At 41.8% G+C, this 17386-nt stretch overlaps 1 long non-coding RNA gene across 1 annotated transcript in view; it reads left to right on the top strand.

Moving 5' to 3' along the window:
• LOC146674142 (uncharacterized) overlaps positions 1-17386 on the top strand; it is a 213222-nt gene that overhangs the window by 145288 nt on the left and 50548 nt on the right. The gene's annotated exons all lie outside the window — the stretch shown is intronic.

Below are 17386 nucleotides of genomic sequence, written 5' to 3'. Positions count from 1 at the left end.
AGATGTCCAAGTCCTGCAGAGGTTCCTGGGGATGGTCAAATATCTTGGAAAATTCATTCCAAACTTCAGCCATCTGTCAGCTCCTCTGCGACAGCTCACACACAAGGACAGCGAGTGGATGTGGGACACACAGCATCAGACTACGTTTGAAGCACTTAAAGAGCACATGTCTAATCCACCTGTTCTGTCATATTATGATGTCAGCAAACCTGTGACACTAACGTGCGATGCATCACAGTATGGTCTTGGTGCAGCTTGCTTACAGGAAGGGCGACCTGTGGCATATGCTTCACGTACTCTGACAGACACTGAAACCAGATATGCTCAGATAGAAAAGGAGCTGCTGGCTGTTGTTTTCGCATGTACAAAGTTTCATGACTACATTTATGGCAAGCCTGTGGTCGTAGAAACAGACCATCAGCCACTGGTCACCATACTAAAGAAACCTATTCACGCTGCACCAGCCAGATTACAGAGGATGTTGTTAAGGCTCCAAAAATACAACATCACCCTCACATATAAATGTGGAAAACACATGTATCTGGCTGACACACTGTCTCGTGCTCCCGACAGCTCCACTTTCCAGCAGCCTGAAGAAGAGGACAACTTTGATGTCATGACGGTGAGCTGCATCTCTTCTTCACGCCTGGAGGAACTTAAAGGACACACAGCTGAGGATGAGACACTGCAAGTTCTCAGCTCGTTCATCAAACATGGTTGGCCACAACGACTCCACAACCTTCCCATGGCAGTTCATCCATATTTTCCTTTCAGGGATGAGCTGATTGTGGATGATGGCATCATTCTTAAAGGTTCCAAAGCCGTGATCCCAAAATCACTGCAAGGAGACTACATCACCATCATGCACAGAGGACATCCCGGCGTAGAAGCTACCAAGCGGAGAGCACGGGGGATCGTCTTCTGGCCGTTCATGTCAAGAGATATTGAACAAACAGTTACTTCCTGCTCGGTGTGTAACAGCACTAAACCTCATCAACAAAAACAGCCCCTTCATCTGCATGAAGTTCCAGAGCTTCCTTGGTCAACTGTGGCTACAGATATCTTTGAGTGGCACTGTCAGCACTATTTAGTAGTAGTTGACTCATACTCAGGCTGGTTTGAGATTGACCTGCTAAAGGATTTGACATCAGCGACAGTCATCAAGAAGCTGAAAAGACACTTCTCAGTTCATGGTGCTCCACACACTATGATCTCAGACAATGGAAGGCAGTTTACAAGCCAGCGTTTCAAAGACTTCGCTTCACAGTGGAACTTTCAACATGTCACCAGCAGTCCAGAGTATCCTCAATCCAATGGGCTTGCTGAGAGAGCAGTGCGCAGTGCTAAACAGCTGATGGAGAAATCTCACAGAGATGGCACTGATGTATTTCTAAACCTGCTGAATCTCAGGAATGTTCCACGTGATGTGAACCTGGGTTCTCCTGCAGAACGACTTCTATCCAGACAGACTCGAACTACGCTCCCAATCACAACCAAACTGCTCGAACCACAACACCGTGAATCTGAGAGAGTGAAAGCCCAACTACTCAACAAGAGACTGACTCAGAAGGTCTGTTATGACAGATCCAGCCGACCACTTCCACCTCTCAACGAAGGACAAGTAGTGAGGTTACAGACCCCACAGGGTTATGACCGCACAGGTGTGGTGAAGGAACTTTGTAAAGAACCTAGATCCTACCTGGTACAGTCAGATGGAAACACTTACAGGAGAAATCGCAGACACATATTGCCTGTGTCTGAGCCTGTTACTGTTCAGAAAGACACTGATCATCATCATTATGATGGACTGCAGGTTGTGGGTGAAAACAATGATGTAGAACAGTTTAAAGACAGCACTCATGTTGAGAGCTCTTCTGATGTTTTGCATTCTCCAAGACCTTCCAAGAGTGATGGTGTTTACAGGACATGCTTTGGTCGTGTGTGCAAACCTAATCCAAGATACAGGGATTAATTGGGTACTAGTTAAAACACAGAACATTTTCAGGTTTGATGTTTGAGCCAACAGTAACTGATGTCAATGCTTCAGGCTAAATTCTGTTTGAGGTGATTTTCAGTAGTAATCATATTTAACTTTATACAGCAAAATGATATTCTTGTCATGTTTATTTCTTCCATCTGGTTGCAAATTTAAATGTTCCTAAGGGTCAGCGTATGTCACCTTTTATGCTGTGATTATTATTATTCAGTATGCATTAAACTTTATATCCGGTTGGGGATGTACTAAAGAAGGGGGATGTAGATAACCTGCTGTTAGTTTGGTATTTTGTCCTAATCCGCTTGCCGTACCTCCGTGTAGGTGTCTGTATGTTTTGAGTGGTATAGGCGCCATTCCGTTATTGAATCCAAGCATGTATGTTCTCTGCTGCTGTGCTGGTTAATAAAACCACGTTAACTGAGATTACTGCTTTATCATTATCATACTGGTGAACATACAACACTGATGTTTTCAGTAGAGTATGTCTTCATATGTTGCTAACATAAACTTGAAGTTATCCTTGCAAATACCTGTTATTATAAAGAAAACACGTGATTTACTCAGTTGCTAAGTTAAGTATTCAGTTAGTTCAAAGAAAATAATCTGTAGCAATTGACACATCTTGTATTTGTCTTTCACTGATGGGATCCTGAATTTTGTAATTTGGACAAAAAATAAATATCTGACATTGAGCAATACCTACATAAATACAAAGAGAAAGCAGTGTGACAGTGTTAAAGGACACCCACCTTTTCAGTAGTATTTATCTCCTATGTTCCTTCTATGGTGCTAGAGTGTGTGGTAAACTGATATGTGATCCATACGTACAGCACTTTAAAGCCTTATTTAGTTTTCATGTCACAGGTGGAAGGAGGGAGGAGGAAGGAGGTTTTGCATTTTGCAAAGCAAGCTGTGATGTTTTGAACACTTTTTAATGATTTTTTAAGGTAAATGTTTACATTGCTCACTCCTTTTACATGAAGTAAGTAAAGTATGACCCAAGGACCCAAGATATATTATTAAAATTATTACTTCTAATACTACTACAAGCTATTCCTCCCAGCAATGTCATTCTTGGTAGTTCAATTTTTATTTTGGAGAAACTTCCATCAGTGTGGTGGTGCTCACTAACCAGAGTCCTCCAACTTTGCTTCATTCTTTACAGAATCCAAATGAGCTCGTGGTGACATAGATGGGGTTTGTTTTCACAGGGTTCAGAGAATGTGATGACAAATGGCCTGTGTAGAGCCTAATTTCCCCTCTCTGTATATTTTTCTCATGGTTCATTTCTGTAGGAAAATGTTCTCATTGTTCTCTCCACTTCCAGGGTCACCAGAGCATCAGCATTTTTCTCCATTGGCTCGGACATTATTATAATTATAAGAGATTACAACACTGTTTTTGAAAGTACTGTTTTATTTATGTTTGATATGTTATTGCACAACTTAGATTTCACAAGTAAAACAAATCATTTCATAAATGTAAATCAGCATTAAAATCAGCTTGTCTTATCTCATGCCTTAACACAAACCATGACAAGGCATCTCGTTGTATCTGTCATGTCTACAATATTTTGAATGACTTCAGTCTAAACAACTAATGTGTGAGTGACCTGATTTTCTTAATTAAAACAATAGCCTGTTCTTTCTTTCTATCAGAGAAGAGCGGGTAGGAGGTGTTCTTTCTAAACACTAACATATCAGCATGAATTTTCAAGGGATATAGTTCACAGAGAAGTAAGAGAAGTTAATGCAGGGTGTTTAGTCATGGCTAAATACAATACCACATAACGTAAACATTTATCACAATTGTTGAGTGAAGCCGAACATTGATATCAAAAAGCATTTAGAAATTCACCGAACTAAAGATAATTATTAGCAGAAGAATCTTTCTCTGCTCATTGTTACTTTCCAATCTAGAGCTACAGGAGCACAACATAAGGGTTTACAGGTTAAGGTAGTTTTGGTGCTACCAAAATCTGAAAGCTTTAACTCCGGGGTGAACAAAGGCCAAAATAACAAACCAAACCAGCTATTGTAGAAAGTGAGGTGTTACCTAAACTCTGTGTGAAACATGTCTGTGAAGGTTCTCAGTCCAGGTCATCGTAGTCTAAGGAGCCTGGAAAGAAAAGTGTCTGGATTTCTTTAAGTTTCTGGAATTCTTTAAGTCCAGAAAAGCATCTGGACTTAAAGAAGTCCAGACGCTTTTCTTTGCAAGCTCCTTAGACTGTGAAACAAAAACCAAACAAAAGACAAGTGCTACCCCTAACTCCCTAATTGAATAAACACGAGAAAAAGTACAGAAAATAATAAGGCAGTACACCCCTTCTGCTTCACTGCTTATTTAAAAGTGAAAGAGTATCTACACACTATATATAAAACTTTGCAATTCCCTGAAGTCACACACGCAAATTTTTCATAGATGGTTTGGAGGCCAAGGATGGGTCTGCTGCTGCTGTCAGTTGCTGCCAGACACTTGATGTTGGAACCAATCAGCAGCTGCCAGTTCTCCAGACAGGAAGTAACTGCAGAGATACTTAAAGGCACAGGTTACACACATTGAACAATATCCAGCCACCGTGATCCAAAATATGGCAAAGGCTGTAACGCTCATGTCTTTAGTTTTGCCTCATGTGTACTAATTTTTTAATACAATATCCACTTATTACACCATGTTGTTTAACCACCTTTTAAAATTAGCTTGTGAACAATCTGTCACATTGAGTGACCTGGAAAATGTTGCTGGTAATCTGTAGATTCTACACATCTGTGCAGAATAATGTCTTATCTAAAACCATCCACTACTATTTAAATAACAAACAAATAATGGAATGATATTTTGTAATGATTGTGAAGGCACATGTTTGAAATGTTTGAAATAAAAATGAACTGAACTGAACTGAAATAATCAGGTTAAACCTGTATTATTTAACTGAACAGATCAAACCATGCTATTTTTTTAGAGGCGCAATAATGCTTAGTGTATCTGATACTGTTTCATTTTCTCAGTCTCAGGTAGTTGATGATGAACAAATGTTCAAGTTTTAAACACCAAATATGGCTGTGTTCCAACGTTTTTGAGCTGTGTAGCTGCCATCAACTTCAAAATGAGCGACTGCATTTCATGAAATAGTAACATTTGATATGTTTTCTACGTTCTGTTGTACACAGCAACCCGTGTTTTCTGGAATTTGGGTCGCACTATGTTTAAATCAACCTTTTAGATACCAAAACACTATATGATTCACCCGAAGAGAGTTGATGCCATCAGAGTGACTCCACCTGCAGCCCTCACTCTGATGGCTTCAACTCAGTGCCCCACACACTTTCACCAGGAACTCATTGGGGCTGTGGAAGACAACACTTGAGTCCAGCTTCTAGCCAGTTGCACAATTCACTGCTCAATATACCAAAGTGACACACTGTCCTGATAGCTGTTTGCCCCAAAATCAGATGCCAAATTAAACTGGGTAAGATTGGCCAAATAGTTGCCAAGAAAGAAAACAGTGGAGTTGCTAAAATGCAAGATAATGGACATATAGGACAACTTGAAATACCTGGGTATCCCACAGCCCAACAGGAACCACCAGGATGCAAGAAAGCCAACCACAGTCAAATATCTCCAGAACACATACCATCCGTCAGTTAACAGTGAAAAAAATGAGCTGTTACAAGAGTTCCTCGGGAAACTGAAGGTATTGATGAGGAATAGCAGGAGGAACTATCATCGAAGAGTGAACCTCTCCACTATTTTTATCATTCCCCGCTGTGAGTGTCAGTGTCCACTGATGTCCAAATATACTAATATATATATTTTGCATGTTGCAAACCAAATTCCCCCTTTTTTACATGGTTGGTATCTTTAGGCAATTTTTTTCAATGCTTTCTCTTTTTCCCAGAAGAACTGTCATGGTCCTGGGTTGTTGACCCAGCGTTTTGTGTTTTGTGATTTGTAATTTGTGATTATTTTCCTCTGTTCTAGTTATTCTGTGTCCTCCCCCCTTGTGTCTGGTTCGGGTCCTAGATTTCCTGTTTTGTTCTGAAAGTCTGTGTCTGTTGTCATTGTGTTCAGCTTGTCTCCTCCGGTCCTCATGTGTGTTAGGTTCAGCTGTTCTTCCCTCCTGTGTGTGATTACCTGATTACCTTGTGTGTATATATTTAGTGGGTGTCGGTCTGTGTTCATTGTCTGCTCGTCTGCATTCATCCGTGTATCTCTGCGTTCTATGGTGTTCCTGTCTCTGCCCTGCACCCCTTTTGTATGGTCTCAGGTTTGTCAGTTCTCCCAGTTTAGGTTTCTTCAGTTGTTTTGTCATACCTCACTGCCTGTTTCTCCCCCTACCACTTTGTAAATAAACATCACTCGTATCATCAGTCACTGCTGCATTTTGGGTCCTCCTTTTCCTCCACACCACACGGCTCACTCCGCCAGCCGTGACAAGAACAGAGAACAAACTGGAGACCAGAGTTCAGACTCCTGCTCAACTCCCATATGAATATAGAACATAGAGCCTAAAAACAGAATAGCATAAACAACATTTGGATGGATGGATAAGCTTTATTTGTCAGTTGACAGACCTAGTTGACCTTACATACAATGCATACAATATACAAACTTACATTGGCGAGACAGGTCAGAGAAAGCATCACCACGAGAGGTTAAGTGAAGGTCAACAGTTTCCAGTGGACTCAGGTGGCCTTGAAGGAGGTACAAAGAGTTCTGACAACAATCCTGTTATCATGGGAGAATTTTTGTTGTTCCAGTCAGCTTCGACCTTGGCAGGCCTTCAGCTGGCACCAGTGAGATAGCCGCATGAGTGAAGATGGTGAATGTTTGGCTTTAGTGCGAACAACGGCATCCAATTTTTACAGTTGGTTTAATGTCCATCACTGGTCAACAATTCTCTCAATTCCCGTTCTTCTTCTCCAAGATCTTATCCATATTGGGTTCAATAAACACAGTGTAAGTACTCTCAGCCCTGCCCATCGTCTATCATGTCAGCTACCCTTGTGGGATTTTGAACAGCTGTAGCCGCTTCTTGTTCTTCGATAAGCCAGGTCCGAGCCAGCTTGAATCAGCCAGAACTCTGTTACCGTGGTTCCGAATTGATACATGTTGTTCAATGTCCTCCATCGAGAGTGTCGCCAGACACCCAATGCAACCGACGAGTATCCGGCAACAAACGTCTCCGCTGGACAATCGAGCTCTCCCAAGCCCAGCAGGGTGTCAATTCTGTTACGGGACCAGTTGATCAAATCCATAATTCTTAGGTTTAGAGAACAAGAATGAGAGACTCTTTGAGGGTTAGAGTTAGATGAGACTAAACATAGACATAGAAAACAGCAAGCAGGGAATGTAATGGAGGGATAGGGTGAAAGATGGATCCCCCTCCTCTAAGAACCAGGAAGGGATGAAGATTTCATATGAGCCACTTTGGGGGTGGGGTGCCCTAAGCCTCTCGGCCTGGGGCTCGGTCACTCTGGCACAGCTGGCTGCCGGCGGAGCTCACGGGCACATCACTGCAACCCCCCTTGGCTTCTGCTCCATGGCTGCTGAGTGAGCCCTCATCTGGGACTCTCCTGAGCTCTTTCTGGGACAGTGGCGCGGCTTCCCCTCTGTTGGTCTTCCTTGGTCTCTTGTGTTCTGAGGGCCTCTGGATGTCTGGAGTTTTGATCTCCTCCATACCTGCTTCATGCCCTGGAGGACGGGGCTGTGGCTCCCCACACCCTCTAGCAGATCAAATCAAATCAAATCAAATCACTTTTATTGTCACATCACATGTGCAGGTACATTGGTACAGTACATGTGAGTGAAATTCTTGTGTGCGAGCTTCACAAGCAACAGAGTTGTGCAAAATACAATAACGTAAACAAGCAAAATACAAGAATGGCTACATCTGAAACTAATAAATATATGTACAATATATAATAGTATATGCATTTCTGGATGTGTATACTAAATATTTTTCTACGTGTGTGTGTACACATATTTTACAAATTAAATAGAGTAAACAATAAAATAAAATATATACAAATATATAGAGATGAGACATGTGCAAAACAGTGGCATTACTGTACAGTGTGGAGTGCATAATGTTGAAGTTCCAGTAGTGAAGCTGAGGTGTCTACAACGTGTTCAGCAGTCTGATGGCCTGGTGGAAGAAGCTGTCTCTCAGTCTGCTGGTTCGGGACCGGATGCTGCAGAACCTCCTTCCTGAAGGAAGTAGTCTGAAGAGTTTATGGCTGGGGTGACTGGAGTCCTTGATGATCCTCCCCGCTTTCCTCAGGCACCGCTTCCTGTAGATGTCTTGGAGGGAGGGAAGCTCACCTCCAATTATCCGTTCAGAGCACCACACTACTCGCTGGAGAGCTTTGCAGTTGTAGGCGGTGCTGTTGCCATACCAGGTGGTGATGCATCCAGTGAGGATGCTCTCAATGGCACAGTGATAGAAGGTCCTGAGGATGCGAGGGTTCATGCCAAATCTTTTCAGTCTACTGAGAAAGAAGAGGCGCTGCTGCGCCTTCTTCATTACATGAAGGAACCTTTTAATACAAGCGTGTTCATGCTCACAGGTGTACACACGGGTGCTCACACACACAAACTACACCCTTTTTGGCTCCTACCTCAAAGCACACTGTGCGCTGTCGATCTTACGTGCTGCACATTAATGTTTAATATTTAGTATTTACTGTTATATTCCCATATATCATCATGATGCTGTTTATAATTTTTTTTCTTCTGCTTGTTTTCTCTTTTTTTCTTTCTCAACAGGTGATCCAGGTGATTGATATATGTATTTTTTGTCTGCTTAAATTTTGTGTTTTTTGCCCTTTATCCCCGTCCCTCTTCCCCGCTGTTTTTCTTTCCCTCTTTCTTTCTCCCCTTTCTTTTCCCCAGTCAAATCTGTCCCGTATCTAGCAAGTGAAAATAAAATAAAATAAACAATAAAAGGTGAATCAAATAGACCATTACGGCAAGGCTTGGATGGTCCATTTTGTAAAGTAAATCAGTTGGGCAAAAGAGCCAAATGGGACAGGCAAAAAAAAAAGAAAAAGAAAATTCATAATATGTGAAGATGACAGAAGCAAGGCCGAGTGCAAACTGTGTACTGGTAAGGTGTCCAGGGGACGGAAGGAGAGTACATCGTTCAATACAAGCAATTTAATAAAACACCTGAGGACACATAATGCTCTGGAGTACACCAAGTTTGCTAAGGCTAACGCAAGACCAGAACAGCCAACTTTAACTCAGGTTTTAGAAAAGTGACAAAAAATGTCAAGAGAAAATCCACGGGCAGTTATAATAACAGAGGCTCTGACTCATTTTATCGCCCTGGATGACCAGCCACTGTTGGTCAAGGAAAACGTAGGATTTTGCCGTCTTGTCAGCATACTCGAGCCGCGATATGAGATTCCCAGCTGCTTTGGAGCGTGATGTCACGGGGGTGGGTGTGGAAAGGATTTTGGCCTGATGCACCATTTTCCGGGTCCAAACAAAGCGCAAGCGACAAAGGAGTGAAAGCACACACAACAGCCATGGTTCCTACTTGCTGTGTGGTCTGCTGCAATGTTCGATCGCACAACCGGCACAGGAATAAGCTTAAAAAGGGTTTGTCTTTTTATTCTTTCCCAACCTGGAAGCAACATGAGGGAGCTCATATGGCGGACCTTACCAAACGAAGGCATCTAGCCTGAATAGCAGCCGTGAGACGAGCTGATATCCAGTTCGCTTCCATCTCCAGATATCACTTAACTTACCGGACATTTTCATTCCGGTAAGTTCTATATATGTTCATATCACTCTTTATAGCTTAATAATATTATCCTTGGTGGTCTCGGAAGTTATAGAAATTACTAACAAACATCGAATGGAGTGACTTTGTAGACATATGTGCTATGTAACTGTAAAGCAGTGACTGGAATTGGTCACAAGGTGTCATTGTTGAGCTGCATATACATTGTAAATTTTAGCAATTTTGACTATTTGTCCTCTGCAGGACACCATAGTTCAGATTTCTCGTTCGCGCGGGCGCCATCTTGGTTCAGTGTTTACTGTGGCTGTATCCCAATTTAGGGTCTGCAGCCTTAAAGTACGCAGCCTCAACGATCCTCAAGGGCCGCGTACTCAAAGACCGCTAAGGCCGGAAGTGCGAGGCTTGTGAAATGGGACGGTCTAGCCTCCGTTGCGCTGCCCAGGTTGCCTAGCAACCATGATACTAACAGCTGGAAAGTGTCATACAGCTTTGTTTGACAGAAATGAAGGAGAAAATCTTTTGTTCATTTGTTTCTTTCTTTCTACATGAACTTTGATCATTCTCTGTAAGATTAAGCTCAGCTATTGAACGCGTATATATTAAAGTAAAGGCTTTAAAACCAAGTTAGTACAAACGTCACTAATATCACATAACTTTGCCGACATGTGGCCAACAGTAATGTTTTAATGTTCTTCGTTATTAAACATTTGCACATAAATAAGTGACATAATATTCAGTACTTACTTAAAGTGTACTCTTCGGGCGCCCCTCATCCGCCTTTTATTTCGGCAAAATTATCCACATGCACCGCCGCGCTATGCATTCTGAGATATGTTGGGCCACGAAGTCTACACTGCCACAGCCTTAAAATTCAGGGAAATGAAGGACGCATTTCAGGGCCGCATTTCGAGCAGCCTTTGAATTGGGACAGCCTTCGGCGCGCCGCTGTGACGTACCGTATTTTCACGACCATAAGGCGCACTTAAAAGTCTTAGATTTTCTTCAAAAAGTGCGGCGCGCCCTATAGCGCGGTGCGCCCTATGTGTTGTAAGGAGGACGTAGTAGAGAACACCATGAGAACGTTAAAGGGTGAAGTGTGGGCGTTGATCGTATATACCGGGACAATCGCACATACCTGTATAAAAGAACAGGTATGTGCATTATGCAGGACATCGTTGTTTTAACAACCCTGAAAATGGCAAAGAGACACGCTTACGAAGCACAGTTTAAACTGAAGGCCATCAGCTACGCGGAGGAACATGGAAATCGAGCAGCGGCGAGAGAATTTAAGATTAACGAATCGATGGTTCGCAAATGGAGGAAGCTGGAAAACAAGCTCCGGCAGGTCAAGAAAATGCAGCTGAGTTTCCGCGGACATAAGGCGAGGTGGCCCGAGTTGGAGGAAAGACTCGAGCGGTGGATCATCGAGCAAAGAGCGAGCGGGAGAAGCGTTTCGACGGTCACCATTCGGCTAAAAGCAGTTTCACTAGCTGAAGAGATGAACATTGAACATTTCCAAGGAGGTCCGTCTTGGTGCTTTCGTTTTATGAAACGGTGCCATTTTTCCATCCGGACCAGGACTACGGTAGCGCAGCAACTTCCAGCGGATTATAAGGAAAAGCTGGCCATCTTCCGCTCCTACTGCAGCAAACACATCGGCGACAAAAACATCCAGCCCAGCCACATCACAAACATGGACGAGGTCCCGCTCACTTTTGACATCCCGGTGAGTCACACTGTGGAGAAGAAGGGGACCAGCACGGTAGTGATACGCACAACGGGGTATGAAAAGTCTTCTTTTACTGTTGTGCTTGGCTGCCATGCTAATGGACAGAAACTGCCGCCTATGGTGATTTTTAAGCGAAAGACTTTGCCTAAAGAGAAGTTTCCAGCAGAAATCATCATTAAGGCAAATGAAAAGGGCTGGATGGATGAGGAAATGATGAAAGACTGGCTGAGGGAGGTGTATGTAAGGAGACCAGGTGGTTTTTCCACGCAGTTTCACTAAGAGTGGAAGGCAGCGCCGGGCGAGTTACGCCACAATTTGCCAATGGATTGTAGATGCTTGGGCTAACATGTCTGCTGGCACTGTTGTTCGAGCTTTCGCAAAAGCCGGCATCATTTCCGAGGAGCCGCACGGCACGGAAAGTGACTCTGACAGTGAAGACAGTGAACCTGGCATGTTTGATGGAGATTTAGCGCAGCTTTTCAATTCAGACACAGAGGATGAGGACTTCGATGGGTTTGATTGATGATAAAAATGTGAGTACCAAACTTTGTTTTGCTCCTGCTTTATTTTTAAATACGCACACTTGTATGCTTGTGTGTTGTTGATGATGACAATTACTGGTAATAAAAATGTGAGTACCAAACTCAGTTTTGCTCCTGCTTTATTTTTAAATACGCACACTTGTATGCTTGTGTGTTGTTGATGATGACGATTACCGGCAATAGAAATGTGAGTAAGGTACCGAATTCAGGTTTGCTCCCGCTTTATTTTTAAATATGCATACGGTACTTGTATGCGCCCTATGGTCCAGTGCGCCTTATGTGTGTGTTAAATACAGTAAGGGCACACATAACTGAGACTGCGCCTTTTAGCACAGTGCGCCTTATGGTCGTGAAAATACGGTAATTGGCCTTGAAATGCTTACTTTAAGGCTGCAGACCCTGAATTGGGATACAGCCTGAGATTTGCAAAGGTAAGCACCGTCAGTGGTGTACTGCATTGATTTTTGGTTAAAAATAAGTGTTCCACTGTGTAAAATGACGGTTTGCTAAGCATATATTGTGTTTGTTGGGAGGTTCATGTATTGTCTGACGAGAGTATGGGCAGTTTGTGTGCATGTTCCATTTTGTAATATCTGCCGCAATTTCGGGCTACATTCCCGCTAGTTAGCAGAGCATTCATTCGGGCAAAGTAATGCAAGATGAAGCATTAGCTTTTCAGCTACAGTTTGCTGGTAATCCTGCTATGTTAGTTTTCTGTCATACTCATTCCTGAGACCGAGGAATTTTGTAAGGACATGATTATTTTTGCTTAATGTGGTTTTTATATATTTGTTGTTGGCTTTTACTATGTTGATAATCATGCAGTGTTTACTGTGATTTGCAAAGGGCCAGCAGCAGAGTTGGAGTGGTGTTTGCCCCAGCATCTGAATAAACGGCAGAGTCCGTGGTGTAGGAAGGCCCCTGCACTGGTTGGGTTACATAACGATTAGCTAATTCTTTCGCACAACTGTAGGGAAGCCTGCCTATGAAATGGCTGTAATATCTTGCCCGATTATCAATGTGGTAGTTTGCATCAACTTTACAATTATGGGCACATAATATGACAACGAGATTTTACCAGTTCATTGATAAATGTATAACATCAACTGTGGTAGGGGGTGAACCATGGCTATTACACTCGATGCACTCCAGCTGACTTACCTTGGTTTGAATGACGACATACACAGTTTGGCGGCTTGAAAGTAGCCAAATCTTGCACCCAGCCATTTGTAAATTGGATGTGCGCCTCCAGTGACTTGTAATTACGAAACTGGTTCGCAGTGTAAGCACTTACTCCACAAACAAGATATGTGACGATATCGGGGTAGGACAGTGGCGGTAAGTCGTCGGGGTCTTTACTCCACTGCCGTATTTCATATGGGTCCACATTTGCGATGCACTCTATTTTTTTCAAGTACCGCTGCTTCGCCTCTGGACGCAATCGGTCTCTATACCATCCATTTTCTTTTGAGCTGCTTTTAAGCATGTTTCTTGTCATCGTCGTTCCAACACAGTGTGTTTGTTTTGATTTATGGACTCGGAAAATGGCGCTGTGCTCCCACAATACATTGCGGCATGACATCAACTCCAAAGCCCTATACATCACAGACATAATGGTGCCAAAACGTTTTGAAGAGGTAGAAAAACACGTGCATAACCTCATGCAGGAAGTTTCAGCCTAAGTTTCACTACAGACATTTGGACAAGCAGTGTGTGCCCGATGTCACTCCTCAGTTTAAAGGCGCAGTGGATTGATGAAGAGTTTGTTTGTTATCAAGTCACACTACATGCAAAGTCATTCAGGGGCTCGCACACCAGCCCAACCATCGCAGCTGCTTTCAATAGCAAGCTTCAGACCTCGGATATACTGAAACGAAGACGTCTGTCCACATTGTACTTTGGGATAATGCAAGACATATGATAATGGCCATGAGTGATGCTGAGCTGCCAAGCCTACCTTGTACTGCTCACACTCTCCAGCTGGTTGTTCATGAGGGCCTTCTGTCACAGAGGAGTGTTGCTGATGCGATGGCAGTTGGCTGCAAAATGAATGGACATTTTAAACATTCTGCTCTGGCCAGCTCCTGTCTCAAGGACATTCAATTACAGGTCAACCAGCCTGCGAAGAGGCTCCAGCAAGAAGTTTAGACCCGCTGGAACAGCACCTTTCATATGATACAGTCATTGATCGAACAGAAACGGGCTCTGAGAATATTCGTGTCTGAATATGGACTTCCTGATAGGCTCATGGCTCACCAGTGGACACTGCTGGAGAAGGTGATATTTGTTCTGGGTCGATTTGAGGAGTAAACTCGAAAATTCAGCTCTTCAGATGCCATGGCTGCAGATGTTATTCCAGCAGTCACTGTGCTCCACAGATTTCTAACAAGGGAGACTGATGAGGACCGTGAGATTAAAGCAATGACGGGAACCTTGGCTGCAGCTGTCAGGACGCGGTTCACTGACGTGGAAGAAAACCCACTCTATAGCATCGCCATGCTTCTCGATCCCAGGTGAGTGTATGCCTGTGTGTGTAACTTTGGCTGTGTGTGACTCTAACTGTTTGACTGTGTGTGAATATGACTCTGTGTGTGAATATGACTGTGTATTTAACTGTGTCTCTCTGTGACTGTATGTGTGAATATGACTGTGTATGTAACTGTGTGTGACTGCAAAGAAGAAGGTAAGCAAACCTATTGTCAGCTAACTTTTTTCTTTCTCTGTTTTAAATACAAAAATCGTTTTTTTTCTCCAGCACCACAACTGCTGCAAATGTCAAAGAGGTGCTGAAACTAGCAGGAGGATCATGACCTGAATGAACCACCTTCAAGAAAAACATGCAGTGACCAGCCCACTACTAGTCTGGACAGCATGTTTGATGAAATTGCAGATGAGCAGGCATCAGCATCGGTGGGCAGAGCTGCGGTAGGTTCCATTGTAGAGTTAGAAACATATTTTGGAAAGGCCACAATTTTACAACAAGACAAACCACTAAAATACTGGTTGGTTAATAAAGTGCGGTTCCCAGACCTGGCTAAACTGGCGGGCAGATACCTTTCAGCACCGTGCACAAGTGTTGATAGTAAAAGGATGTTCAGCTCAGTGTCACACATTGTGAATGAAAGCAGAAATAGAGTCATATATGATCATGCAGGCATGATTCTTTTCATCAACAAGAACCTGCCTCTCACTTTCCCCAAAACAGCTTAGTTCAGAGGTCACACCATTGCTTGCTGACTGAAGAGGTAGAAAAACACATGCATAACTTCATTAATCTTATGTGAATCTGAAAGCTGTAGACAGTGCCAATTAGTTTACTGATATTTTGTTTGGATACAATATGGACATTCTGCAATAATTTAACAAAAGTGTTTATTTTATTCTGAAACCTAATTTGTATTTAATTTATTCTGAACAGAAGTGTTTATTTTTCAATCTGAAAGCTGGAGAGAGTCACAAATAGTTCACTATTATTATTTTTTTTATAATGTGGATACTCTGCAATAGGTTCATTAACGTTATGTTTCTCTGAAAGCTGGAGACAGTGGAAAATACTTTAGTTATTTTGTTTGTCTGGTTACAATGTAGACACTCTGCGATAATTTTACGGAAGTGTTTATATTTTACTCGAAATGTTATTTTTGTGGTCATTTTTATTAATATTTTATTCTTTATCGACAGAGAATAAAATAAAACCTGTCCTCCAATTCGTTGCATTTTTTGTGTGTATGGTAGAAGTATCGGTTTTTGTACTCAGTATCGGCAAGTACTCAGATCCAAGTATCGATATTGTATCAGTTTGAAATAATTAGTATCATTACATCACTACTTGAAAATTCTGAAGTGCATCGTGCTGATTTAGCTCAGTCGGGTGAGAAGGCAACCCGACTGAGGGAACGATTTCCTTAATGTGCTTAGAAATTTCCTCCTGCACCTCACCTCCATCATCAATAAAATCATCCATATCTGAGTCATACTCATCTTGGCTGAGCGTGGCCAGCCCTGGTTTCAGTCCACTCTGAGGCCTTCTGCTACATGTCTTTCCCTCTGCTTTCCTGTCAGTCGTCTCTGTATCTGTCTAATAAAGCTGGAAAAAGGCCAAAAATATATATTGGGGAAAAAAAAGAGTCTGAAATGCTAAACTTGTCCCTTATCTCAAACAAACGATTTGTGGTGGAGAGAAGATCTCCTCTTGACATCCATGCGTGTATTATGTTTTGTTAACTTACTGTATCCTTATATTTAATTAGCATTTGTTGCTTTCAGGGTCATGAGCATGTCACCAGTCTGTTTTGAGAAATAAAGTGAAATAAAGTAATGATGCTGTAAAAATATGCATGCATAAAAAAGATGTAATGTACACCTTGATATATCTAGTGAACTACTTTTGATATGAATTAAGGAATAAAATATTAACAGAAAACTATTAAAATAATGAATTAGCTTTTCTTTTCTTACTAAGTTGACTCTGTGACTTGATGAACTCTGCATCATGTGTGCAAAATCCTGTACCTTAAGTCCAAAAACCTAATTTAGGACACTGATGAGAAAGGACTGACCGACTGACTGTAATGTTTATATGCAATCAAAAAACTTGTGATGGTTAATTATGCTAAAATTTGTTTGATTGATGTGGATCATTTGGATTTGTGTGAACAATGCAGTGTAGCCTCTTTTGGGTTCTGTATGATTTTACAATCAAATAAGTACTGTTTCTGGACAGAACACCATCACAGCTTTTATTTCAGGATATGCCAGAAAAAGCAGACTGAAAGTACAGGGAAATATTGTTGTATGTTCTGATGCTGTAGTTCAATCTATGCTGCAAAATCACCAGTGTTAAATAGACACTGAGTGTTAAATTTAAACCTTTGAAAGTTCATATTTTCTAACAATGACCTTGTATTATTTTAACACTACCAAGTTATAGAGTAACTGACTAACACTGAGCAGTATCAACAATATTCTACACTGGTGTAAGTGTTAAAAAATAGCACTGAGTAGTGTTGGTAGTATTTTACATAATTTATTACTATGATGATGATGATGATGATGATGATGATGATGATTATTATTATTATTATTATTATCCTTTATTTATCCAGGTGAAAAGTCTCATTCCAAGAGAGACCTGGCCAATGGAGCGGCAAAAGTAAAAGAAAAAAAAAAAAAAAAGAATCAGCACCAGCATTTGGGCTTTGTTCTCTTTACTTTGAAGTACAACATTTTAAAAACTTTAAACATGTTGCACTGTAACAATCCTTATTCTAGGATACAGGTATATATTTTACAGTAATAACAGTGGAAACACAAAGTCGACAAATCAAAAGCTGATGGTGTTTGACTATAAGGTTTGCATAATGTTTATA

The sequence above is a fragment of the Rhamphochromis longiceps genome, linkage group LG3, assembly GCF_057381845.1.
Source record: "Rhamphochromis longiceps isolate RC_006_pf linkage group LG3, R_longiceps_female_GT1.1, whole genome shotgun sequence".
NCBI classification, from domain to species: domain Eukaryota; kingdom Metazoa; phylum Chordata; class Actinopteri; order Cichliformes; family Cichlidae; genus Rhamphochromis; species Rhamphochromis longiceps.
This window is presented reverse-complemented; position numbering and strand designations above follow the sequence as displayed.